Here is a 27,619-nt window from a genome sequence, read left to right as displayed (position 1 = left end):
TGACTTATTTACTTTCTCAATTTCCATTTGAATAAAGCAGACGGGTTTCCAACTTTTTGACCTGCCTACAAACTGGTGTGATGATGTTGGAAATGGAGCTCAATGTCATCATGCCCCATATTATGCTCTGCAAAGTGGCAAAAGCTCCCGATCTGGGAACGCATTATTCAGCCCAATGTTTCATACTGAATAAAAGGGAAAATTGAAACTCAATGGCAACTATCTACTTCCCATTGTATTGCAATACCGCTCGCGTCTCCACACCCACTCCCCCGCCCTCCAAACTAGACTGGGTGGGTCTCAGAATGTTAACCCAATGGTTATGTGATTGAAACTAGTTTCAGGGACTGTATCTTTATTATCCCAGGACACAGCAGATCATGTGAACCATCATCATCAGCCAAAGAACCAGACTCTGAAACTAACTGCAAGTCATCAAGCAACCAATGTACTTAACCTGTCCCAGTTTCAAAGTTCACCTGAGAACTAACCTCCCAGATATTCAACTACAAGAAACCACACATCCTGCTGTGAACTCTTTGCTTTAAAAGACCCTCACTTCAACTTTGAATCAACAAGTCATTCAAGAAACCACAGGCCTGCCACATGGGTGACCAGAAATTGTAAACCAGAAACTGAAAAGTGCATTATCTATCTGTATCCATTCTTTGTGTGTGTGCATTCATGAGAAGTGTGTGACCGAGTGTGTGATGTTACATTAATTCAGGGTAAGTGTGCGAGAATAAATAAATTTTATTTTTAAACTCACAGAAGTTTGCTGCTGAATTATTTAATTGGAATACATACCAAAGGTCAGAAAAGACACAACTCTTTCCACACAAATCGTACTGATTATGGGCAGTAGGAGAAATACATTCCTTTGTGACAGAATTGGGCGTTGCATATGATATTTAAATCCATTGGAACAAACAAACCAAATCTGACTTTAAAGGAAAGTTGGAAGTAGAAGGGAAAAGTGACATAGCCAAAATTGTTGAAACAGAAACAAAAGGAATTACAACAGTAAGATTTATGAATACTAACAATAGAAATAAGATGGCTGACTTCAATGTAAAAGCATTTATGCAACAGGTGGGCTTAACTTGGGCTAAATTAGCGTCCCTAACCGTAGGACAACTAAAAACCACAGCTAAGCAGGTAGAAATTAATATATGTCATGATGCATGTAAGCCCAAGGTATTAAAGATACTGGCTGAGCACCTTGGCCTCAACCCAGACTTGGAACAGGCAGAAGATATAGAAACTGAAACTGACCAGGTTACCTTAGCTAAAATTCGCCGAGGAGAGCAGAGGCTGGAGATGGATTTTCAGGCAAGGGAGAAAGAGAGGGACAAAGAGTTCCAGCTGAAAAAGGTGGAGAAAAAATTACAAGCCCAAAAGGATAGGGAACTAAGGCAGATTGAAGTTGCTAGAGTGAACTTGTTTTTATTTAGTGGAGACACTGCTAATAATTCAGCTATACCCGGCTCAGAAACAAGTTTCGATTTCTTAAAGTATTCCTGACTAGTGACCAAGTTTGAAGAAGAGGATATGGAAACCTTGTACACAGCCTTTGAGAAGTTGACCGATCAGTTAAAGTGGCAGGCAGAGTCTTGAACTCTCTTAATGCTCGGTCAGCTAGTAGGAGAAGCCTGCGAGGTCTACTCTCTGCTGCCTTCAGACAGTTCTGCAAGTTATGAAGAGTCAAAGGCTGCTATCCTGAATGCCCATGAACTCGTACTAGAGCCGTACCACAGACAACTCCTGATCTCTCGTAAAAAGCCAACTCAAACTTACCTTGAATTTGAGAGAATTAAACAGTTGGCATTTGACCGGTGGTTGTGAGCCCTAAAAATTGACTGAAAGATTAAGGGAAATAATTTTGTTAGAGTAGCCCAAAAACTGCGTCTCGTGCAAGCCTAAAATCCATTTGGAGGAACAAAGGGTTTGCAAAGCTAGAGACGCAGCTATCATAGGAGGTAACTATGAATTTACCCACAACCTCTAGCTCAGAATAAATTTGAGTTTAGTAACTCGGACAATCTAGGGTGGTGGTAGATGAAACAAAAATGAGCTCCAAAGAAAAGGAGAGCAGGGAAGGAAAAGCAGATCAGTCTCCCATTTTTAAAGGAAAGATCTTGGATGGGGTAAACCAGCAGGAAGCCTGGGGCATACTAAAGAAAAGTGTTGTCATGCCAAGAAACAAATAGTGGGCACTGCAGTCAGGGCAGTATCTGTTGTCATGAGGGTGGTGAACTGTAACCAGGAAGGACTGGGATATCTACCAGGGATTTTGTATAAAGAGAAAATGACTCCTCTTATATCCCAGGCCCCGAGAGAAGAAATAACTATCCTCAGGGATACTGGCTGTCTTCAAACCCTACTCATAGCAAAGGATGCAGAAATGCCACCTGAAAGAAGAACAAATATCGCAGTGTTGATGAAAGGGCTTAGTGGTAAATGCTTGAAAGTCCCTTCATTAAAATTTACCTGCAGAGTAAATTGGTCACTGAAGTAGTGATGGTTGGGGTGATACCGAGCTTACCAATACAAGGGATGGACCTTTGCTAGGCAATGACTTAGCAGAGGGTGTCCAGACAGCCTGGAACAGTCCACGGAGACTGGGGGAAAATGATGGGAAAATCAAAATGCTGCTCAGCTTCAGAGGGCTGAGGAAACCCCTAAATTCCTACAGGGGATGGGGTCAATAGAACCAGAAGGCATAAAGAGGCTAAAGAAAAGCCAGCAGAACGTGCAGGGTCTAGGTTAGAGCCCATAGAATTTAAAGCAGTGAAATTTACAGAGGCCAGAGTAGGCCTGCTGAATTTACAATGGCCAAAGTAGGGCCAGAGGAAAGCAAAAGTGCTGGGATAAAATTAGCAAAGGTTGAAGGATTTGCACTCAAGGTGTGGTTAGCAGAAGCCTTCTTCCAGGATTTAAATAGGGACCAAGAGCATTCCCAAGCAGGCAAACTGAAAGTGAGGGAGATACCTCACTTAGTTGAAGTGCCACAGGGGACTGCCGCAGAAGCTGGATTGCCACCTGAGGACAGTAGAGTCCGGAGGACATGGGACAGATTGGGGAAGATGCCGTCCCTGAGGTAAATGGAGAAGGGAAGATTATGCACCCTAAGACAAATAGCACTTGTGAAATCTACAAGGGAAATACAAATGCAGTCTGTGCGGAATTACCCACTAAAGACTAGATGGTCAAGTTCAAAATTCAATTATCACCAGCTCAACAATTCAACTTTGGCAAAGTTTCCCAAGCACTACAACAAAATGTTAATAAAAAATCCCACCCTGCTAGACAAAACATGACCAGGATTTTTTAAAAGATAAGGGGAATAGAAGGCACTAGAGCCCTGAATACAAGCCTTCTTTGAGCCAGACCACAACATCCAATGAAAATTCAATGACATTTGAGCCAATTCCATTTGAGAGAGGTAATAAGAAACCCAAGCATGGAAATAAAACTGTTACAGACAATTGAAGTGTAAGATTAATGTGTGGATGGTAGAATGAGTGCAAGATGTGCGATTCTGTTTCTCTTGCTTTCCCAGGAAAGCAATGAAAAAAAAAAAATAAAAATTCAATTTTTTCTCCATGAGGTAGAGGCCTATCATGCCCAGTAAAGGCATGTCATAGTATGAACTTTCAGTCAATACTTTTAAAAATTGGACACAAACAAGCAGTTAAGATGGCTTTCACAATCTTTGTATCCAATCTTTATGTGTGTCTGTGTGTGTGAGTGCATGCATGAGACTGAGTTTGTGACATTGCATTGATTAATTGCATTAATTCAGGTTAAGTGTGTGAGAATAAATAACCTTTTTTATTTTAAACTCACAAAAGTTTGCTGCTGAATTATTCAATTGGAATAAGCACTCCAAGGGTAAGAAAAGATTCACTTCTTTCATGCTATCGCAAATCATGTGATTTTTGGAACTTGGACTAAAGCCAGAATCAAGAGTCTGGTGAATATCAAATTAAATATATGCATAGCTAAGAGTACCTCATAGCCATTTGTGGAATTCATGCATCACATTGTTTAAGGATGGGCCAACTCCTAAGGACTGTGGAGCCTGTCTCTATGTTTCATACTGGGCAAAAGAGATCAAACCTCAAAGGCCACTTCCTAGTATATCACAATGAGCTCCCCCATCCAAACTAGACTGGATGAGTCTCAGAAAACCCAACAGTCATGTGATTGAAGCTGGCTTCAGGGACTGCACCTTTACAACCCTAGGACCCAGTAGATCATCAGAACCATCAGTCTTCAGCCAGCCTGAGAACCAGACTCTGAAATGAGCTGCAAGTCATCAAGCAGCCAAAGTACTTAACCTGTTCCAGTTTCAAAATTGACCTGAGAACTGACCTCGAAGATATCAGATTACAAGAAACCTTGCAACCTGCTGCAAACTCTTCACTTTACAAGACCCTCATTTCAACTTTAAATCATCTTTATCTATGTGTGTGTGTGCATGCTTGAGACTGAAGGGCGGAATTTTCTGTGCCAGCTGGCGTCGGGCATCATGGCAGGTGTGAGCAGACAATATGGTGGGAAGGCCAAGAATCAGTTTCATAATGTCGTGAAACCAGTTTGCAATCGTCCACTTTGTCCGTCAATGGCAGGCTACGTTTCCCGCCACCACACGCAAGTAATTTCATTCTAATTCATCTGCATATCATTATAAGCCCAGCTCGCCGGAATCATCCCCCATGCTAGATCATCTGAACACACCGGCGTGATTGCATGCTGATGTGTTTCACAACAGCATTTGTAAAATGTACACCTGGCGAGCTGCACTTTGAGGGGAAATCGGTGGTAAGTATGCAGCAACCTTGCTCAGTACATGCGAGGGTTGCCTGTTTGACCACAAGGTTGAGGCATTGTGCATTCAGGTGTGGGCACAGGAAAGTCACATTTTTCTGGCTGGCTGCACTGTGGTTGAGACGAGTTGGTTGGCGGGGGGGGTGTGGCGGCAAGTGCTGCAGTGCAGTTGAGGTGAGTTGTGAGGAGGGCAAAGGCTGCACTGCAGTTGATGGCAGTGCACAAGCACATGTAGGTGCAGGAGGGGGGCAGGAATGGAAGCAGCCACGCATTAGGGAAACCTTGTATCAAGTGACCAGCCCTCCGCAGCTGAGACAATTCAGGCGCAGCCGCATTGTCATCCTTGGAGATGGGCCTTTCGTTTAACTGCCCACTGAAGCAACGAGTAGCCCTGAAAGTGCTACCAAATGCGTCAGAGCTTTTCGCTCCTTGGGCACAGACTGCAAACTAATGAGCATTTTAGTGGACTGCAGAACAATTGGATGGCTGAGCACTCCTTCCTAAAACTGGCCATGGTGCAGTCACTGATGGAGGTGCTCAGAGCCCCTTGCAACGTCATCATTCAGGTTTGGACCAGTCTCCCTTATGATTCAAACTAACAGTGCAGCCTTGGTGAATGCCTGCACTGGAGCTGAGAGCACAGCATGCAGTCCAGTGGGCAAAGCTGCTGCCAAGCAGTCGGGTGGAGTCGGGCAGAGGTGTGTGGGGTTTCGGGCAGCCATGCAGTGCACTAAACTCTGGCCATCCAAATGGTGGTCAGCACTCCCTAGGATGCATTGAGGGGCCTTCAGATTTAACCAAGAGAGGGTCTTAGTATACCTAAGCTAACCCACATATCTCTCTGTCTTTCATCCTGCAGGAGGATTACACCAGGAGCATGGAGCCTGGTGACCTAAGTGTAGGCCTCATGGCTTACAGAGAGCGGAGATGAAAGAGAAGAGAGCGACGGAGGCGCCTGGCTGGGCAGAGGGAGGAGCAGCACCCTCAGGAAGAAGGGGCGGCTGGGGCTCCAGTACATGGTGCTGAAGAGCAACAGTGAGCCATTGCTGTTCGGCGCCTAGCTAGACCCAGGGTCTATAGGCAGCACTTGTCATTCTTGCAGATGACCGAGAACCAGTGTCGGCAAAAGACTGCGCATGTCCAGGGAACTGGACAGTCACATCTGCCAGCTGCTACAGGATTTGGCGCCATGGGAACAAGGAGGACATCCATTGCTCATGGCTTGAAGTGATCATGGTGCTCAATTTTTATGCCAGTGGCTCCTTTCAGGGCTCCATAGGTGATCTCTGTGGAATATCACAATCCTCCGCCTACAAATGCAGCTTTGAGGTCATGGACGTCATCTTCGCCAAAGCCCGGGATCAGGAAACCAGGAAGCAATAGTGCTGGGATTTGCGCAGATCTCAGGTTTCCCACAGGTGCAGGTTGCCATTGACTGCACTCAGGTGATACTCAGATCTCCATGGCAACAAACTGCCCACTATGTCAACCGCAAGGGCTTCTACTCGTTGAATGTTCATCCAGTGTGTGACCACCACAAACGCATCCTTCAGGTCTGTGCACAGTTCCCAGGGAATGTCCAAGAGTCATTCTCAGGAAGTTTCAGATCCCTGATGTCTTCCAGGGTCCACAAAGACTGCAGGGTTGGCTCCTCAGGGATAAGGCCTACCTTTAGAGGTTGCGGCTGATGACACCCATGCGGTTGCCTCAGAGTGCAGCAGAGAGAAGGTACAATGAAGCCCATGCTGCAACTTGCATCTAGGTGGAGAAAACTATCAGGATGCTGAAAATGAGGTTCTGGTGCCTGGATCGGCCTGGTGGAACCCTGCAGTACAGCCTACAGAGGCTGTCACGCATCGTCGTCTCCTGCGGCGTCCTTCACAACCTAGCGCTGCAACGGGGAGAGGAGCTGGCTAAAGAGGAGATGGAAGAGCTGCACACCTGCTCCGATGAGGAGGACATCAATGGGGATGAAGGGAGGGAGTCCTCGAAGGCGAGGATGATGGCGATGAGGGCATTGCACTGGTCAGATGGGGCAGCACGCTTGAGAGATGTTCATAGCTGCTAGATTCGTGGAGGATGATGATGACATGCAGTGAGGAGACACCATAGATCCTCACATTGCACCTGTGAACGTTTGACTCCTGTCTGGCTGATCGCAGCGCACATACCCTCCGTGATAAGGCTCCTGCCATGGAGATGCAGCGGATGCCCATAGTCCCCACATTCCAGGAGGATGATGATGACATGCAATGGGGGCACTCCATTGATCCTCACATAGCCTATGTGACTGTCTGAATCCTGACTGGCTGATGGCAGATTGCTTGCGCTCTGTGAACAGGGTCATATCATGGAGATGCAGCGGGGAAATTGTGGAGCTGGATTTGCTGGGGTCACAGGAAGAAGGGATTCAGATGGGCTGGACACTCGGATGGGTGAATGACCCCTGGCGTGCACCTGCTGACCCTCCTCCCAATGGGTGCCCGAGGGCCCCTAGCTGACTCCTTGAGGAAAGTAGAAGCTGGAGTGAGATTGAGCTGCCCCGCACCCCTCTTGTGTTGACACTGTTGGAGGCCAACTATGGCGTCAGCAATGGATTTCATCCTGCGGATCAGTGCAGGAGTGACATCCTGGACCAAGGTCTTCATGGCGGCCGCCATCCTACCAGTGTTGACCTCGGTGTATTGACATGCCGGCGCTATCACCTCAGACTGAAGGCGGACGGACTCCTCCATCATGCCTTGTAATCTGAGGAGTGCAGCGGACATCCCTTCCTGATGTCCCCAAAGTTGCCTTTGCAGCTCCAGCAACTGAGGCATGGCTGTTTCCAGAGGCTCCTCATCTGACTCGGACGCAGCAGATTTCTGGCCTCCAGCATCCTCTGAGTGCCAGAAACCTGGGAAGTCCCTGCCACCACCTGCTGTGAATCAGGCAGTGCGATGTACACTCCAGATTGTGACCCTGAGGCTACTTTAAAGCTTGGTCCCAACAAGGTCTGTGTCTCTGCGCTGGTGGAGGGTGTGGGTGAGCGCTGTGATGGGTCTTCAATTAGGGTTTCAGCAGATACCTCTTCTGAGGTTTCCTCGGGCGTGGTTGGAGGCCCTGGGCCATGGACTCCCTCCACTGTTTCCCATATGTGCCTGTGGAAGCAAGGGGAGTTAATTAGTACATGGCAGTGGCCTATGAAACAGGACACATCACTCACGGCATGGCTGTCTGATGGGTGTTCCAGTGCTAGATCCTCACTTGGTTAAGCACCGCTGACCTCACCTTCAGCAAAGGAATGGCCCAGAAGTTCGCTGGCCAGCTGTACGACTCTATTTTCAAAGTCTGTGGGGACCTTGATGTCGAGCATTCCACTGCCAGTCTGCAATCTCTCTCTCTTATTGTGTGCCAGCTTGTCCTGCATGAATAGAGATGGAGAGAGTGTAAGCAGGATGCCTGCTAGGCCAGATGATAAGTATGTCTGGCATGTGTGGGTGGTGAATGCTGCCATTGACTGGATGAGGACAATGAAGGTGTTTGTATGAGAATGAATGGTGATGTCCCTTGAACTGGCAGTGAGTGAGATTCTTGTGGACATGTGATGGGTTTGTGAGTGTGAGTTGTTAGTGACGAGAAGAATGACTTACGCTGGTGAAACCGAGGAGGTAATTCATTATCTTTCGGCTCTGGGTGGTTGTCCTCTTTTGCAGGGCGTTGGCACTGATCACTGCAGCCAGTGTCCCCCAAGCCAGATTGGTGATGTTGCTGCCCCCTCCTGCGGCCAGAGGAGAAGTTGAGGACATCACAGAGGGCCGCCATGGCATCCAAAATGTGTTCCAGGGACGTGTCACTGAATCGATGGAGCGGCGGGCTGCAGCCTTCTTGCCTTTTGGGGCCATGTCTTCTGTGCAGCAGTCCTGGGCTGGAAGCACTGAGAGGTGTTTGCGTGGCTACACTTTAAATATGGCATCCAGCGTGATGAAGCGCTGAGGTGATGGGGTGGCTGGCAAATGAGAGCCTACCCGCCATCGAAACAGTGTGTTTCCTGGGAATGCATGATTAATGAGGTGGTGTTGGGATGATATGGCATGAAAAGCCGCCATTGCGGCCAGTGGGTAAACCGTTCTTTTTCCCATCCGCTACTGTACTTAGTGCAAATCTGGGACGATTGCGCCCTGAGTGTGTGAAATTGCATTAATTAATTGTGTTAATTCAGGGCAAGTGTGGGAAAATAAATAACTTTTTTTTGTTTTAAACTCACAAAAAGCTTGCTGCAGATATATTCAATTGGAATAAACACTCCAAGGGTAAGAGAAGGCACACTTCTTCATGTACAAAACATACTGATTATATGCAGTAAGAAAGCAAATACATTCTGTCCATGACAATGAGAAAGAGGTTAAAAAGGCATATACAGGATCCTGGGATTTATAAATAGACACATAGAGTACAAAAGAAAGGAAATTCCGATAAATTTTTAAAAAGCATTGTTTTGGCCTCTGTTGGAATATTGTGTACAATTCTGGGCACCATACTTTAGGAGGAATGTGAAAGCTTTGGCGCGGTTGCAGAAAAGATTTATATGAATGATTCCAGGAATGACGGATTTCAGTTACGTGAATAACTTGGAGAAGCTTGGCTTGTTTTCCTTAGAGTAGAGAAGGTTGAGAGGAGACTTGATAGAAGTATTCATAATTAGGAGAGGCCTACACCAATGTTCCCTCTAAATTACATTGCCACACACAGCCCGAACGTTCTCAGTCAGGCTGGCCCCTATAAGTTACGGCATGTGTACAATTGTGCAAACAAATTTAAAAGGACCGTAGACCTAAGTAAATTGCTTGTGCACTCCAAAAAAGAAAATATAGAGGGGACATTTGTCTAGACAGAGCAGCTAGAAATCATTCCTATTGGCGAAGGGTCGACAAAGAATGCAGGTTTAAAGTGATTGGAAAAGGAAGCAAAGGTGACATGAGGAAAAACTTCTTACATGGTGATTGGCTGCAATCTGGAATGCTCTGCCTGGAAGAGTGGAAGAGATGGCATAGTGACAAAATGGTATTGTCTGAATGGTATGAGCTGAATTTTGTGGAGACGACAGTAGTCTCTCTGCCGGAGCTGAAAACAGGAGGTGACCATGCTTTGGCTGGCAGTGGGACCCAGGGATAGCTGTTTCCTCCCAAGAGCTGCTGGCCCAATCAGAGGACTCATAGCTCAGCAACATCAACACAGCAGCATTGCTGCTGGCTGCGCCCATTGCTGAGGCTGCACCTGCAAGAAGAGGACATCACAATGGCCAGACGCCCTTGAGGAAAGCTACGTAGGGTTGGGGAACGCTGGGGCCAGGCAGGCAGAGGTGGGGGACAGCACTGAACGTCGTTGCTGCCAGGCCAGCTAGCCTTTGCTACAAAGCGCCCAATCAGGATAACCACCTTCCCACAGCTCCCCTCTGCGAAGCTGCCGGGTTTCACCCGGCAAAATGCCTGTGGAGGTAGGAGGTGGCCCTTAATTGACCACTTAGTTGGCCAACTTTCCTGCTGCTGGAAAAATGGCATAGTGACAGGAAGATGTCGGGCACACCCACTGATGCCTTCCCATACCATTTTGCCAGGCCTCCCAACTCCTAACCCATCCTCAAAGGGCCAGAAAAATCCCAACCTGTGCTTGCAGTGACAGAAGTGATATTAACCAGAGGTAAATGGCAATCGAACCAGAGTGGAGCTGAGGAGAGTATTATTTCATGCAGGGAGTTGGAATGCATGCCTGAATGGGTAGTGGAAGCAGACTCAATGGGAACTGCCAAAGAGAAATTGAATAAATACTTAAAAATGAAAAATCTGTGGGTCTATGGGCAAAGATCAGAGAAATGGAACTGATTGGATATCTATAGTCGCTTTGTAGTACAGAGCTAGAGACAAAACGTTTTGACAGCATGTCTCCTTTTCTCAACAATAATTCGATATCTCTTTCCAAGAGCCGGTACATGCACGATGGGTTCAATGGCCACCTTCCGTGCTGTCTCATTTTATGATTCTGGTTTGTAAACCCTGCTAATTGGTCTTCCCCTTTGATGTAATCTTATCCTTTGTGGTTCTCACGTTTCTTCTTCCTCTTACTCCTGTGGTGCTTCTATCATAAAGACATATATGGAAATAACCATAATGATCTCCATGTAAAGGGCCCTTTACAAACAAGTAAGGGAAAAAAGATTTTCCTGTTAGAAACTACTGGAAACCAGTTTTCAGGATACTTTCTTAGCTGCACAACTGAGAAAATATTTCTTTAGTTGTTCTACTTGCAAGATTTTGGATAAATTTTGGATTAATTCTGTGGACAATTGAACTCCATGAACTTGTCCTTTAATTCCTCATTCAACAAGTCATATGTATAATTTACCCCTTTCTTCTACAGACATAACTCGTGCTAATCTGGCTTAAATGACTCAGTTCCTGATTTATTAATGGCCCAGAATATTCCCTAAAAGGTTTGGTGGAACTGTAACATTTGAGCACCATTGCGCTATTCTTTTCCCGCCTAACTGAGATAACGCTGGAACATCACGTTGTGTGATTTCCTCGATCATTTCTGAGATCTGTTTGCCGAAACCCTCATTCTGCAGGTCAGGCAGCATCTATGGAGAGAGGAAGGCAAGATTACCATTTCAGGTCTATCATGCTTTGTCAGAAGTGGAAGATAATACAAATGAACTGCTTATAAGTAAGGACAGAGCAAGGCCAAATTGCATGGAGGAAGAATAAAAAAACTGAGAATTATCTGATTCGGTGGATGAGAGGAGAAATGAGTGATTCAGGCAGTACACAAACTTTGTACTGCCTGCTCAGCTCCATGCTGCACACTCAGCATGGGGCCCAGGTCTGTGCGAGGCTAGCAGCAATAAATCTAGCCTGAACTTCTGAAAGCAAGCTTGCCCATCGTAAAGGAGAGGTTGCATTCTGGCTGCAGCAAATACTGGAAATGTAGGGGATGAATCTCTGAGTAGAAACAAATCAAATCATTGGAGCAGCAGCCTAGAAAGAGGGCTGCTGTGTTCTCAGATGCAGCACAGGAGGCATTAGTGCAGGAGGTTGAAAGGAGGAGACAGGCCATTTTTCTGCAGGAGGCCGGGAGGCCATACAGATGTAGATTGCAAAGGCAATGGGAGACCAAACAGTCAGGTGCTTTTGAGGGACAATGCATCAGAAGCAAGTCTTCCACATAGTGAATTGTAATGTAAAGTTGCTTGGTCTTGTAGAAAGTAGCTGGTCACTATTAATCTTAAAATCAACCTAGTGTAACTTGATTTTAATCCCCAATATGCTAGTTAGAGTGAGAAGATGTACTCAACACATGTATTCAACACAGACAAAAAGTTTTATGCCCCATATGTTAACTGACATCTGGCAGCAATAACATAATGCAAATAAAGAATAATTGAATATATTTTCTTCTGTTCTTTCATGAGGTAGAATTTCAAAATGGGTCCTCTTGATCTCCCATTGTAATTTTGACAGAGCATAGGCAAAAACCGTAGAGAAATGGTGGAAATGACAGTTTATACATTTTTCTGAGTCTCTGCCGAAGTTATGATGGCAATTCCGGAGAATCCCAGTGGAAGCTCTACCCCTATGACCATAAAGCAACTTTCATGCCTTTAAGCTACACGAATGCTTTTGTTAGTATTGGTGAATACAGGAAAATGTGCCCTTATAGGCTTCCATAAACACATGAATTAAGAGAATTACATAGAAATTATACCACAGAAACAGGCCATTCAGCCTAACCAACTTGAGGTAGGAATTATCATGCATAATGCTAGTAGTTCTAATTAAATACACCAGTTCCATATCTCTCTATTTCTGGCCAGGATTTTCCGTGTCCGCTGGTGTCGGTGGGGTTTGGTGGAGTAAGCGGACAATATGGCGAGAAGACCAAAAATCGGTTTCGTGATGTCGTGAAACCAGTTTGCAATCATCCGCTCAGCCCGTCGATAGCGGGCCGCATTCCCCACCATCGGATGTCGGGAACCTCATTGTAATACATCAGCATATCATTATAAGGCCAGCCCACTGAACTCATTCCACCCTCCCCTTGCTCCATTTCACAGGAGCATATGTAAGGCGCTACGCTCGGGTCTTCAAGGTTTGTTTGCCTACCTTGCTTTGGTCAGCACTCACAATCATCAGTGCCAGGCTTCATACACAGCACTACATCATTTTTAGGTGGGCTCACAGGCAGGTCTTTACCTACCAGATCAGCCATATGTGGGTGGCTTTTCAACGGCTGCAGAGGAGGGCTTGCTTGGGGAGGGAGGAGAAGTGGCCTCAGGCAAGGGAAGAGACTGCAGGACAAGAGCTGCACTGGGGAAGGATGGTAACCCAGGGTGTGGTGGGGGCACATGTTGATCTGTACAAGTGACCTCAAAATGATGAGCGCTGAGGAGGCAGTCTCCAGAGGAGATGAGGAGAGATGGACATGTGAGGGCATGTGTGTGAGAATGGGTGGTGATGCCCTGAGCTGGCAGTGAGTGAGATGCCAGTGAATATGTGATGGGCTTGAGTGTGTGAGTTTAGAGTGTTGAGATGGTTGCCATACCTTGGCTGCATGGTTGAGATCATTCATTCTCTATCTGCATTGGATGGCCAACCTCTTCTGTGCAGCATTGGCACTGATCACCACTGCCATCACCTACCAAGCCGGAGTGGTAATGTTGCTGCCCCTCCTGCGGCCAGAGTGGGGGTAGAGGACATCACAGCGGGCCTCCACAGCATCCAAAAGGCACTTTAGGGCTGCAGTCTTCTTGCCTTTCGGGGCCATGTCTTCTTTGCTGCAGTCCTAGGCTGGAAGCACTGAGCGCAGCTTTACTTTAAATGTGGTGCCTAGCATGTTGAAGCAGCGAGGTGACTGCCCACTATCGAAATGGCGTGTATCCCAGGAATGCACAATCAACGTGGCGGGTTTAAGACGATATGGCATGAAAAGCTGCCATTGTGGCCGGCAGGCAAAACATCATTTTTCCTGCCCGCTACTGCACTTAGTGCAAATCTGAGATGATTCCACTGTTTCTTCAAGCAGCTATTAACCATTCTTAAATAGGTGCCAACTTTGGGTCAGTGGTAGCACTCTGGTCTCTGAGTCAGAAACTTATGGGTTCAAGCATTCTCCAAAGACTTGAATAGATAATCATAATTTAGGCTGGTCTTCAATGCAGCATTGGGGAAGCACTGTATTGTCAAATGTATTGTCCTTCATGCTGCAAAAAAACTGAGGCCCTGTCTTCTCTTTCAGTTCCCCATGGAACTATTTGACAAAGAGCAGGGGTGTTGTCCTAGTTAACAGTTATCACTCAAATAATCCCTAAAACATTATTTGGTCATTTTATTGCTGTTTGGGGGGCCCTGCCATGTGCAAATTGGCTGTTCCATTTCTTACATTATTAGTGATTACACTTCAAAATTACTTCATGGGCTATAAAATACTTTGGGACATACTGAGATTGTAAAAGGAGTCATATAAACACAAGTTCTTTCTTTTTAAAAATGTTGGGCTGGGATTTTCTGGCCCGGTCGTGGCAGGACCTGTCACAGGAGATTTGGTGGCCCAGCCAAAAGTCCATTGACTTCTGTTGGGACTGGACAATCCAGGTTGTGGGTGGGGCCGGAAAACCCTGCCCATGGTGTTTTATCATCAAATAATGCATTCCACAGTTTCACAATCACCTTCACAATCAAAGTTTTCCTGATCTCTGCCAAATTTCTTACTTTTATCCTTATATCTCGCTCCTCCATTCTAGACCCAATCCTGTCATGAGGAACATTCTGGCTGAAAAATTCAGCTCCACAGGACTCAGTTTCTTGATGCTATGGGTGGAGTTTTGCCTCCAAAATTGCAACGGCAGGGTGTGTGCACGCTTCCAGCACAAGCCATACTAGATGTCATTTTGATGACGGTGCCTTCACATGCATAGGGAGCAGAATAGGTTATCATGACATCATTGATTCCAGCACAGTTATTTTGAAGCTCAGTGCTCAAGCTAATGATGTCTCTTAATGTCTGTCAGCTCTGGCTGAATTGTAGAAATGCTTGGTGGTTTCCAGAGTGTTTAAAGTTGTTGGGTCTGCAGGGAGTGTTGTGGCATGTGCTGAAGGACTCTGTCCTCATTTCAACTATCCTGCACAAACCACTTGCCCCTAGACAAGGGTGGACTACAGCATAAGAGTGAGAAAGAGCAGAGGAGATACTGAACATGACAATCTGCAGGACGAGTTCGGAGAATAAGGGGGAAAAGAGCCCTAAGCAGGAGGCCAGAACCAGCTAAGATGTTCAGGAAGCAATTCTCCTATCTGAATATTTGCAGCATCTGCAGTTTGCCATCCACTGTTCAATAGAGGAGGTCACTGAAGCTCCGTACTCTAAGAGATCTGACTTGCCAACTCAGGAGTGCAGCAGTTGCTGTGGAGCAAAGCGAAGAGGCTGCAGATTATTTATGAGCTACCTAGGCCGGATACAGGAGGGAGATGGTATCTAGTCGAAGAGATGCATTCTGCAGCCATCTAAGGAATCTGGAAAATTCATCCAGGCGTGGCCAGGGGCAAGAAGAATCATCAGGGTGGGCTTTACTGCTGGTAGTTGATTTGGGGAACTCTGCGCAAACTGAGGGAAGCACCTGGAGACGGTCACTTGAAGTTATTACTTGGAAGAATGTAAACCCATTGGAAGCTGGAAGTGACTGTGGATTGTTTGCTATAAGGACTGTAATTCTGTGGAGAGAGCGATGTATGATAAGTATAGAAGAGGAACATTCCTTTCTGTAGTTTAAGTATAAATTGCCTACAAAAATAGTTCAGTTAATTGTGTTTTAGTCATATTTGTTCAGTAAAACTTTAAAACTTTCAATGTTGTCATGTCATCCTTTTTAGCTATTAACTGGAAATTCAAATTTCATTTTAAGTGTTATCAGTCATTTCCATCGGGACCCGGAGACTTGCTAGCCTGCCGCTCCATCACTTTGCTCAGTACCATTTCCCTAGTGATTTCAATTTCACCAAGTTCCTTTCTCCTGTTCACCTCCTGATTTGCAGCTATTACTGGAATGTTTTTGTATCCTCTACAATGAACACAGAAGCAAAATATTTGTTCATTTCTTCCGCCATTTCCTTATTATCTACTAATAACTCCCCACTGTCACTCTCTAGAGGACCAATACTCACTTTACTTACTCTTTTCCTTTTTAAATACCTGTAGAAACTCTTGCTATCCATTTTTACATTTCTAGCTAGCTTCCTCTCATACTCCAATTTCTTTCTCCTGATTAACCTTTTAGTCATTCTCTGCCATTCTTTATATTCTGTCCAATCATCTGTCCTGCCACTCATCCTTGTGGAGTTGTGTGCTTTTTCCTTAAGTTTGATGCTTTCCTTAACATTTTTAGTTAATCACGGATGGTGGGTCCTCCCCTAAGAATTTTTCTTTAGAGCCGGAATGTACTTAATCGGAATACTCTGAAATATCCCCTTAAATGTCTGTCACTGCTTCTCTATTGATCTATCCTCTAGCCTAGTTTCCCACTTCACTTCAGCTAGCTCAGCTTTCATCCCCACATAGTTGCCCTTATTTAAGTTTAAGATACGAGTCTTAGACCCGCTCTTCTCCATTTCAAACTGGATGTAAAATTCAATCATATTGTGGCTGCTGCTACCTAGGGGTGCTTTTACTCTGAGGTCATTAATTAATCTTGTCACATTACATGATACCAAGTCTAATGTAACTTGCTCTCTGGTGGTTCCACAAAATGCTGCTCTAAGAAACTATCTTGAAAGCATTCTAAGAACTCCTCATCCAGGCTACTACTACCAATCTGATTTTTCCAGTTTATGTGTAGATTAAAATCACCCATGATTATTGCCATCCCATTATCACAAGCACACAATATTTTCTCTTGCATACTTTGTCCTACACTGTGGCTACTGTTAGGGGGCCTGTAGGCCACTCCCACTAGTGAATGTTTCCCTCCACTATTCTTCATCTCCATCCAAACTGATTCTACACCCTAATCTCCTGAACCAAGGTCATCGCTAACTATTGCACCAATGCCCTCTTTTATTAGCAGTGCTGCCCCTCCACCTTTACCTAGCTTCCTATTCTTCTTGAATGTCATATATCCCTCAATATTAAGGACCCAATCTTTGTTGTCCTGCAGCCACGACTCCGTAATTGCTCTCAGATCATATTTATTTACTTCAGTGTAGGCCATCATTTCATTTACTTTGCTATGAACGCTACATGCATTCAGATAGAGAGCCTGCAGTCTTGTCTTTTTGTTACAAAAACAAAAATGATTGGAAAAACTCAGCAGGTTTGACAGCATCTGTGGAGAGGAAGACAGAGTTAACGTTTCGAGTCAGTATGGCTCTTCATCTGTTCACTGTTCTGTTCTCTTCACTGTTCTGATGAAGAGTCATACTGACTCGAAACGTTAACTCTGTCTTCCTCTCCGCAGATGCTATCAGACCTGCTGAGTTTTTCCAGTCATTTTTGATTTTGTTTCAGATATCCAGCATCCGCAGTATTTTGCTTTTGTCTTTTTGTTACCTTTGTAACATCTAGTCTTAAGATAAAAGCAAAAAACTGCAGATGCTGGAAATCCAAAACAAAAATAAAAATACCTGGAAAATCTCAGCAGGTCTGGCAGCATCTGCGGAGAGGAACACACTTAACGTTACGAGTCCGTATGACTCTTCAACAAAACTAAGTAAAAATAGAAAAGAGGTGAAATATAAGCTGGTTTAAGGGTGGGGTGGGAACGTGGGTGGGACAGGTAGAGCTGGATAGAGGGCCAGTGATAGGTAGATATAGCCAAAAGATGTCATAGACAAAAGGACAAAGAGCTGTTGAAGGTGGTGATATTATCTAAGGAATGTGCTAATTAAGGGTAGAAAGCAGGATAAGCAAGGTACAGATAGCCCTAGTGGGGGTGGGGTGGGGTGAAGGGAAGGGATTGAAATAGGCTAAAAGGTAGAGATAAAACAATGGATGGAAATACATTTAAAAATAATGGAAATAGGTGGGAAAAGAAACATCTATATAAATTATTGGAAAAAAAAGGGGGATCGGAAAGGGGGGGGGGATGGAGGAGAGAGTTCATGATCTAAAATTGTTGAACTCAATATTCAGTCCCGAAGGCTGTAAAGTGCCTAGTCGGAAGATGAGGTGCTGTTCCTCCAGTTTGCGTTGAGCTTCACTGGAACAATGCAGCAGGCCAAGGACAGACATGTGGGCATGAGAGCAGGGTGGCATGTTGAAATGGCAAGCGACAGGGAGGTCTGGGTCATGCTTGCGGACAGACCGAAGGTGTTCTGCAAAGCGGTCACCCAGTCTGCGTTTGGTCTTTCCAATGTAGAGGAAACCGCATTGGGAGCAACGAATGCAGTAGACTAAATTGAGGGAAGTGCAAGTGAAATGCTGCTTCACTTGAAAGGAGTGTTTGGGCCCTTGGACGGTGAGGAGAGGGGAAGTAAAGGGGCAGGTGTTACACCTTCTGTGGTTGCATGGGAAGGTGCCGTGGGAGGGGGTTGAGGTATAGGGGGTGATGGAGGAGTGGACCAGGGTATCCCGGAGGGAACGATTCCTGCGGAATGCCACCAGGGGGGATGAAGGGAAGATGTGTTTGGTGGTGGTATCATGCTGGAGTTGGTGGAAATGGTGGAGGATGATCCTTTGAATGTGGAGGCTGGTGGGGTGATAAGTGAGGACAAGGGGGACCCTATCATGGTTCTGGGAGGGAGAGGAAGGTGTGAGGGCGAATGCACGGGAGATGGGCCGGACACGGTTGAGGGCCCCGTCAACCACCGTGGTTGGAAACTTTGGTTAAGGAAGAAGGAAGGCATGTCAGAGGAACTATTTTTCAAAGTAGCATCATCAGAACAGATGCGACAGAGGCGAAGGAACTGAGAGAATGGGATTGAATCCTTACAGGAAGCGGGGTGTGAGGAGCTGTAGTCGAGGTAGCTGTGGGAGTCGGTAGGCTTGTAATGAATATTGGTGGACAGTCTATCACCAGAAATTGAGACAGAGAGGTCAAGGAAGGGAAGGGAAGTGTCAGAGATGGACAATGTGGAAATGATGGAGGGGTGGAAATTGGAAGCAAAATTAATAAGTTTTTCCAGGTCTAGATGAGAGCATGAAGCAGCACCGAAGTAATCATCGATGTACCGGAGAAAGAGTTGTGGGAGGGGGCCTGAGTCGGACTGGAACAAGGAATGTTCCACATACCCCATAAAGAGACAGGCATAACTGGGGCCCATGCGGGTACCCATAGCCACACCTTTTATTTGGAGGAAGTGAGAGGAGTTAAAGGAGAAATTGTTCAGTGTGAGAACAAGTTCAGCCAGACAGAGGAGAGTAGTGGTGGATGGGGATTGTTCAGGCCTCTGTTCGAGGAAGAAGCAGAGAGCCATCAGACTATCCCGGTGGGGGATGGAGGTGTAGAGGGATTGGACGTCCATGGTAAAGAGGAGGCGGTTGGGGCCAGGGAACTGGAAATTATTGATATGATGTAGGGTGTCAGAAGAATCACGGATGTAGGTGGGAAGGGACTGGACAAGGGGAGAGAGAATGGAGTCAAGATAGCGAGAAATGAATTCTGCGGGGCAGGAACAGGCTGACACGATCCGTCTGCCGGGACAGTCATGTTTGTGGATTTTGGGTAGGAGGTAGAAGCGGGCCGTCCGAGGTTGGGACACTATGAGGTTGGAAGCTGTGGAAGGAAGATCTCAGGGGAGATGAGGTCAGTAACAGTCCTGGAAACAATGGCTTGATGTTCAGTGGTGGGGTCATTGTCCAGGGGGAGGTAGGAGGAAGTGTCTGTGAGTTGACGCTCAGCCTCTGCGAGGTAGAAGTCAGTGTGCCAGACAACAACAGCACCGCCCTTGTCAGCAGGTTTGATGACAAGTCTTGACTTTTGATGAATTCTTAGGTTTTTTCTCTCTGTCCCTTCCCACCATTCTCTGACCCTCATTTCTCATATTACTAATTTGCTCTCCTGTCTTGACTCTACACCTTGAATTGCCACCTCTATCCAAACTTGATCCCTCACCCCTCTTGTTTATTTTGAAGCCCTCTCTACTTTCCTAGTCATGTGATTTGCGAGGACACTCGCCCCAGCATGGCTCAGGTGTGAACTGTCCCAACGATACAGCCCCCACTTTCCTCAGTATTGATGCAGTGCCCCACAAACCGGAACCCACTTCTCCCACACCAGTCTTTGAGCCACGCAATTGTCTTTCTAACCTTATTTGCCCTATGCCAATTTGCACGTGGCTCAGGTAAAAATCCAGAGATTATTACCTTTGAGGTTCTGCCTCTTAATTTGGTACCTAGTTCCTCATACTGACTTTGCAGAACCTCTTTCCTAGTTCTACCCATGTCATTGGTACCTATATGGATTAAGGCAACTAGATCCTCCCCCTCCCACTGCAAGTTCCTCTCCAGCTCTCAGCAGATGTCCCGAACCCTGGCATCGGCAGACAACACAGCCGTCTGGACTCTCGCTCTTTGCTGCACTACACTATCTCCTAGTACCACTACATTCCTTTTTGCTCCCCCACTTGAATGGCTTCCTGTACCACAGTGCCATGGCCAGCCAGCTCATCCACTTTGCACACTTATCTTTCATCTGCACAGGTTGTGAGCACCTCAAACCTGTTTGACAGTTGCAAAGTCTGAGGCTCCTCCACTACTTTCTGCTCAGTCCCATTACTTGCCTCACTGACAGTCACATCCTCCTGTCCCTCACTGCTGACTAAAACAGATGACCCTAATTTAAAAGGTGCCTTCTGGAACAAAGTATCCAGGTATTTCTCCCCCTCCCTTATGTTGTGCAGTGCCTGCATTTCAGCTTCCAGATCAATAATCCTGATCTGGAATTCCTCAAGCTGCTTAAACTTCCTGCAGGCGTGTTTGTCATGGATCGCCTTGGCATCCAAAAGCTCCCACATCTCACAGCTGCAACATAACACTTGTTCTGCCATTCTAACTTATGTTATTTAACTTACTTTAATTACTTTCTTCCTATATATGCTACAATTTACTGTGTTTATTGAATGCTAGTACCACTGACAACTAAGGTTATATGCTTCTTAACTACAAGGTATGTTCTCACGCTCTTTTATCCTGTGTCTCCACCACTCACCTCGCACTCTTTTATCCTGTGCCTCCGTATCATGAAGCTATTAATATATATAATATTTTGGAAAATATTTTTCTTTTAAAATAGAGGTTTAGCTTGTGGGTGTGCGTTAATTGGATTAAAGCCAACTAGTCTGTGCGCTTTGATATGTACTAGTTTTGAGATGTAAACAGAGAGGTAGAGTGCATTGCATTTTTTGCATAGAGCATTCAAGAAGTGGGGTGAAAAATGAGACCTATCTACCAGCTATCAAGCAATATGTTTATATTACTAATAACATTGGCACTATGAAAGGGGTTTCATTGTTAAAAAGTGGAGTTCAAAGAAGCTGGTGATACAATGAAAGTTTATATTCAATCAATAGTGGTAGGTGTAACTTCAGCAGTTTTCGGGTGTGCAGAGCAGAGGCAATGTAGGATCAAAAGGCAGCTGTGAGCCTCCAGCTGGCTCCACAGGAACCAAAGTGAAGAGGACCTTATTCTGAATTCATAAAGCGAAAATGCTTTGACTGGTGTTTGATTAAGTCTATGGGTTGCTGTTGTCTTAATGAAGATTAGTTTGGGAATTTGTTAAAAGTTATGATATTAGCAATTTGTAGCCATGTGTACATATATTTTAACCTGTATAAATTAATAAAATATTTCATTTAGTTTAATGTAAAACCTCGAGAACTGGCGGTGTGATTCCTGAATTTAGAGTCACATCTCAAACATAACACTTAAAATGATAGGTTATGACAGTTGTTTAAAGTTTCCCTCTGGGATTTTTAAATAACTCTGCTGTACCAAATGCATTGGTCATAACACTGCACCGCTCTCCTCGCACTCTTTTATCCTGTGTCTCCGCTCTCCTCATGCTCTTTATCCTGTGTCTTTCCTGCTCCCCTCATGCTCTTTTATCCTGTGTCTCTGCCGCCCTCTTTGCTCTCTTTTATCCTGTTCCTTTTATCCCTATAAAGGGCACACTCGCGTTCGTAGGACAAAGCGAATTTGTTAACCAAAAACATAAACTGGCGACGAGGATAAACCAGATTAATTGACAGCAATCAAGAAAGCCATGGTAAGCCAGCTATGTTACTTCGTCACTACCTTGGAAGCTGTTTGAAAGCGCAGTCTCCTTAGTCATCGAGTATGCCGCAGTTTGGGTTTCTTGAACCATTCAACCTCGTTTCCGATGACTGTTCTCATTGTGTCGAATGCCTAGCGTTCTTCTTTACCGCTAATGACATTGTGGGGGAAGACAAGAAGAGGGTGATTCTTTTGTCCACATGTGGAAACAAAACATATGGGCTGACCTGCAGCATCACATCAGCGAACACCCCCAATACGAAGACTTTCGACAAGTTAGTAAATATTGTAAAAAAACCATCTGAAGCCAAAGCCCTCAGTCACTGTGTGGCGTTTTAAATTCAATTCGAGGAATAGGCTTCTAGGAGAGACAATCGCTGGCTATGCAGTTGCTTTAAAGGAATTAGCAGAATATTGTGAGTTTGAAACTTCAATTAATGACATGTTGAGAGACCGATTGATATGTGGAATTTAGGATAATGTTATTCAAAAGCGATTGCTATCTGAAACTAATCTAGATTTCAGTAAGGCATTAGAATTGACAATAGCCATGGAGAGCGCTGTTAGAGACTCAGAGGCAGCAAAAGATGCACAAGATGGTACCGTCCATCTTGTAGGGCAGGAAGGACTGGAAACAAAAGGCGCAAAAATTTCAAACTCTGCAGAAAGGCAGGATACGCCCACTATGTACAGACCATTGAAGAACAGCAGTACGACAGTGAAAACCCACATTAATGAGAGATATGTATCCAGGCAGCCTGCAGGCGATCGACAATTCAGAAATATCAAATGCTTTTTGCTTTTCAAATGCAATGGTCACATAATGTGGCACTGTAAGATGGGCTGAGATAGGAGAAAGAGAGCTTGACTGTTGTGTTTGGCATCCGGAAGTTCCATCAATACCTCCGCAATCGCCATTTTCACATTATATCTGACCACAAGCCTCTGCTGGGATTGTTTGGAGACGATAAGGCAACACCCCCCCATCACATCTGCTCGCATCCAGAGGTGGGCACTGATATTGGCTGTTTATGAATACACTTTTATTCACCGATCAGGAAGCCAGATCGCACATGCTGACGCCCTGAGCTGCCTCCCCCTGCCAGATAACAACTTGAAGGATGCAATTCCCCAGGAACTTGGCTTATTACTAAATCCTCCCCTGTCCAGGCCAAACAAATCCGTGAGTGGACAAGCCAAGATTCACTTTTATCTCACGTCTGGGAGCCGGTCTTGAATGGATGGTCAGGCGAGCCAAAGCCTGATGACATGAAATCTAATTTCAATCACACATATGAGCTCACCTGCCAGGATGGCATATTGCTCTAGGGAGCAAGGGTTATCATGCCCCCGAGAGGGCAAAGGCCATTACTGGCTGAATTACATCGTGCTCACCCTGGCATTAGTAGGATGAAGGTGCTCATGCGCAGGTACTTGTGGTAGCCAGGGTTGGACATGGACATCGAAACCCTAGTCAAAAGTTGTCTTCAATGCCAGCAGGTACAAAAGCTACCACCCTTAGCTCTATTGCACCCCTGGGAATGGCTGTGACGGCCATGGGTGCGCCTCCATGTCGACTACGTGGGGCCTTTCTTGGGCATGATGTTCCTTTTACTAATAGATACCCTCTCCATGTGGATGGATGTCTATGAAGTCTGGTCACCCAAGTCTGCTGCCACCATAGACCGTTTGCGACAGAGTTTTGCAGTGCATGGTTTGCCAGAGGTGCTCGTGTCAGATAACGGGACTGTATTTACCAGAGGGGTGTTCCACAGGTTTAAAACTCTCAACGGAATAACTCATATCAAAACCATGCCTTACCACCCCACCTCTAATGGCTTGGCTGAGCGAGCAGTCCAAACCTTTAAGTCCTGGATGAAAAAGCTGGATGGGGATTCCATTAGCACCAGATTGACACGGTTCCTGTTTGCATACCGCACGACACCACACACAACCACCGGTATTGTCCCCCCTGAATTACTGATGAAGAGACATCTCTGCACCTGTCTAACTCTTATTAGGCTGAATTTTGAGGGGGACAGGTGGGTGGAGAGAAACCAAGAGGCCCAGACTAGGCATGATGGCAATAATCATGAAAGAAACTTCACGGTGAGAGACAGAGATCTCTCGAGGAACTTTGGAGATGGGCCCAATTGGCTATTAGACAAAGTGAGTGCCGTGACAGGACCTCTCTCCTATAATGTGTCAGTAAACAGCCGAATAATTAGATGACACATGGACCGTCACCGGAGAAGAGAGACAGTCTAACAAGAAAGAACGCTGTCATCATTTGCGTTTGAGTCTGCACCGCACGCGGAAGAAATGTCACTCGATTTGGAAATACCAGTGGGGCCTCTTGGAGCTGAGAGGGTTGCAGACACTTGCCCACTTCCACCAAAGAGCCTAGTGGACAATTGACCGCTGAGAAGGGGGTCTCGGAAAAACCAGCCAAGGTCGTTGAGCTATGACGCCCGACACAGCCGAGGAAGCCTCCTGAGAGACTTAACTTGTAATAATTATTCATGTAAATAATTAAGATGTTGTGAAACTTGTCAACTGCATTTACAAGTAAAGGGGGAGGGATGTGGCAAAGTGGAGTGCTACGTATCTTTAAGAGAATGTAGTTAACCGACCACATAACTGTATTGACCAATCGCTATACAGCGTGGGCTACTTTGGTAACTATAAGTCAAGAGCTGGAGGTGATTGAAGAGGCACACAATATGTTAGTGCTCTGTTCTTAGTTCCAATAAACCACCAGTGTTTGTTCAGTCAATCGGCCTCTCTGCCTATATTGTATCAAGCACCAACTAATGTGTTAATATTAAGGGTGCACTTGCGTTCGCAGGGCAAAGCGAACTGTTAACAAAAAAAACATAGAATTCACCAAACTGAATCTTTCAGTGTCCTTTTAAACAAAATCCCCTTCACTCAACTCTTTAAGCATAATCGAATGGACTTCCCATAGCAAGGCACCCTCCGACGATTCTGTGGCCTTTCACTCGACACAATCCTTGTATTTTCAAACATGGGGGTTCTGTCCTTACCAGCCGCTTTTGTATCTGGTATGTAGCAGAATTGGCATGGGGCACACTCAAAGTGATGTGCATAGAGTCAATGGCACCCTACATCTCGGGGAGGTCTGCAATCCTTGCAAACACTCATGCTCACTTTGCCTGCTTCTCTCTGGCAAGAGCGAATGAAATGAAGTCATCTCTCTTTGAATAGAGAGATTCAGTGACCTCCCTTATTCAACAGTGCATTGCAAACTGCAAGATGTTATAGTCACCCACATCAGCCTAGTAGGAGCCAGACACACAAACATCTATAGCTTGTCTCCTTCATACCCACTTGCAATTTGGCCCTTGCCTTGTTCTGAGGTTGAGGTTGTGGCTACAGCAGTTGCCAGGTTTCAGTGGCGGCCTCTTTACTGATGTGCAAATGTCTTAAGCATAAGTTGTCACTGAGGGAATTGCTCCCTCAATAGCCTGGACGGATATTTTGAGAGCCCCTCTCCCTCTCATCTGTCTTCCTCTTCTAACAGCTCATCCCACTCTGTGAGGACTCTGCTTGTTCTGCCAGTCACACTCGATACCATAAGGAAGACCTACGAAAGCAGCCATGTTTGGGAGCATCTAGATTGTGCAGATATCTTGAAGTCAGCAAAGAATACTTCAGCACCTGCTACACCAGGCCATATTGACATTTGAAATTGGAAACAACCATGTAAAGCACAGAAACCATGTTGGGCAGAATTTTCTCCCTGCTAGGGGGGAAGTTTAAGGGCGGCCCAATCAGGGGCGCGCCGCCATTTTACGTGGGCGGGCCAATTAAGGTCAGCCCAGCGTGTCGTCCGCACGGAAGTGCTATGCGCTCCCTGTGCGGGCGGAGAGGGTGGGGTGGGGAGGGTGGGAGGAATCCCTGAGCCGAGAATGCGCTCTTTTGCGCATGCGCACGAAAGAGCGCACTCATCTCCCCGAGGCTAAGTGCTGCCTCAGGGAGATCGGCTCTACAGTAAAAAATCTGAAAAATAGAAAAAAAATTTCCCTGACATGTCCCCTCATGTGACACTGTCACATGAGTTGGGACATGTCTATCACTTTTAAATACACTTTAATTACATTTTTAAAACCTACATGGAACCTCATCCCACCCGTCGATGAGGTTTCCTGCTTTTTCTAATGCCCACCCACTAGCCTTAAGGTTGGACGGCAGGTCCATTAATTACTTTAGTGACTCTGTCAATGGCCTTAATTGGCCATTGACAGGTTGGTGGGCTCATAGCTGATTCTGCTGAGCCCCCGCCTACCTGAAAATTTAAAAGGGGCGGGATGACGTCGGGAGTTCCGCTCGACGTCATTCCGCATCCCCGCTCGTTGACCGGGAAATCCTGGCCGTTGAATTGTAGCAACAACCAAAAGAAATAAACCTGCAACTAACCTGTAAGTAGGTGATAATTCCTATAAATAGCACTAATGAAGCATCCTTCATACTGTTTACTGAGTGGTCAGCTGTGCGAGGTTAAAACAGGACATCAATTGGAGCATGGCATTCCAAAATGGAACTGCTGGCATCAAATCAGCACTACATACTGATTGACTTATGAACTACCTGCTCTGTATACTTCTGGCAGACATTAAATTCCCACATGTTAACTTTTTTACCAAGATGATGTCTGGCCTGCTTCACATCAGAATGTGCATGCTTACCATTTACCAGTTTGGAGCCTGTGCCTGGAAAACAGGCACTATCATGCACAATATTGCTCCCCTGGCTTCAGTTTTGGAGCCCAAAAAAAATCATGAGTGCTTCCAGTGCAGAATCAAAAGCAAGAGAGGAGGAAGAGGATAATTAGGTAAGACATTTATTGATGGAACATGGTTGTTTGAAATTGTCCTTATTTTGCAATGTAATCCCAGAGCATTTGGAAGAAAGATGCTGCACGATATACTGCAAAACTCCTTATCATGACATGTCACACTTATAGTATTCACTTCCAAAGGAAAATGTTATTCCAAGACCTTATTTGTGCTTTAGTTTCAATCATGTTCTAGGTCGTTGCTTAAGTTTGTGAGTTGGGAAGGAAGGTGTTACCATTCCACTGTAGGCTTTAGGCCAGTGCAGTCTTCAGTCCCAGTTCAAAGTAAACATCGATTGGCAATGTTAAAAATGGAATATAATTTTCACTGCTTTAGATTAGCTGCACAGAATAAATACATTTAAATCATATAGTTGTCCACCTGTAGCCACCGATGTTCCCGGTTAAAAGGTAGGAACTCCCCTCCCGTCCCCTCCACCTCTTGTGGAGCACAGTACAGAAAATCATTGCTGTCAAATATAATTTTCCTCCATTTACTTATGTCTACAGAATATAATTATCTTAACCCTGTGCACACAAAACTGAAAGAATGTGCATAATCAATATAAAGAATAATTTGTGTCTAAATTCAACTTTTAATAAACATTTTCAGAGTTAGTCTTCTTAACGTATGAAAATATGTACAAACATATGAATTAGGAGCAGGAGTAGGTCATTTGGCCCCTCGAACTG

The sequence above is a fragment of the Cetorhinus maximus genome, chromosome 3, assembly GCF_964194155.1.
Source record: "Cetorhinus maximus chromosome 3, sCetMax3.hap1.1, whole genome shotgun sequence".
In the NCBI taxonomy this organism is placed as follows: Eukaryota; Metazoa; Chordata; class Chondrichthyes; order Lamniformes; family Cetorhinidae; genus Cetorhinus; species Cetorhinus maximus.
The sequence above is the reverse complement of the archived record's forward strand: the minus strand, read 5'-3'. Positions refer to the sequence as shown.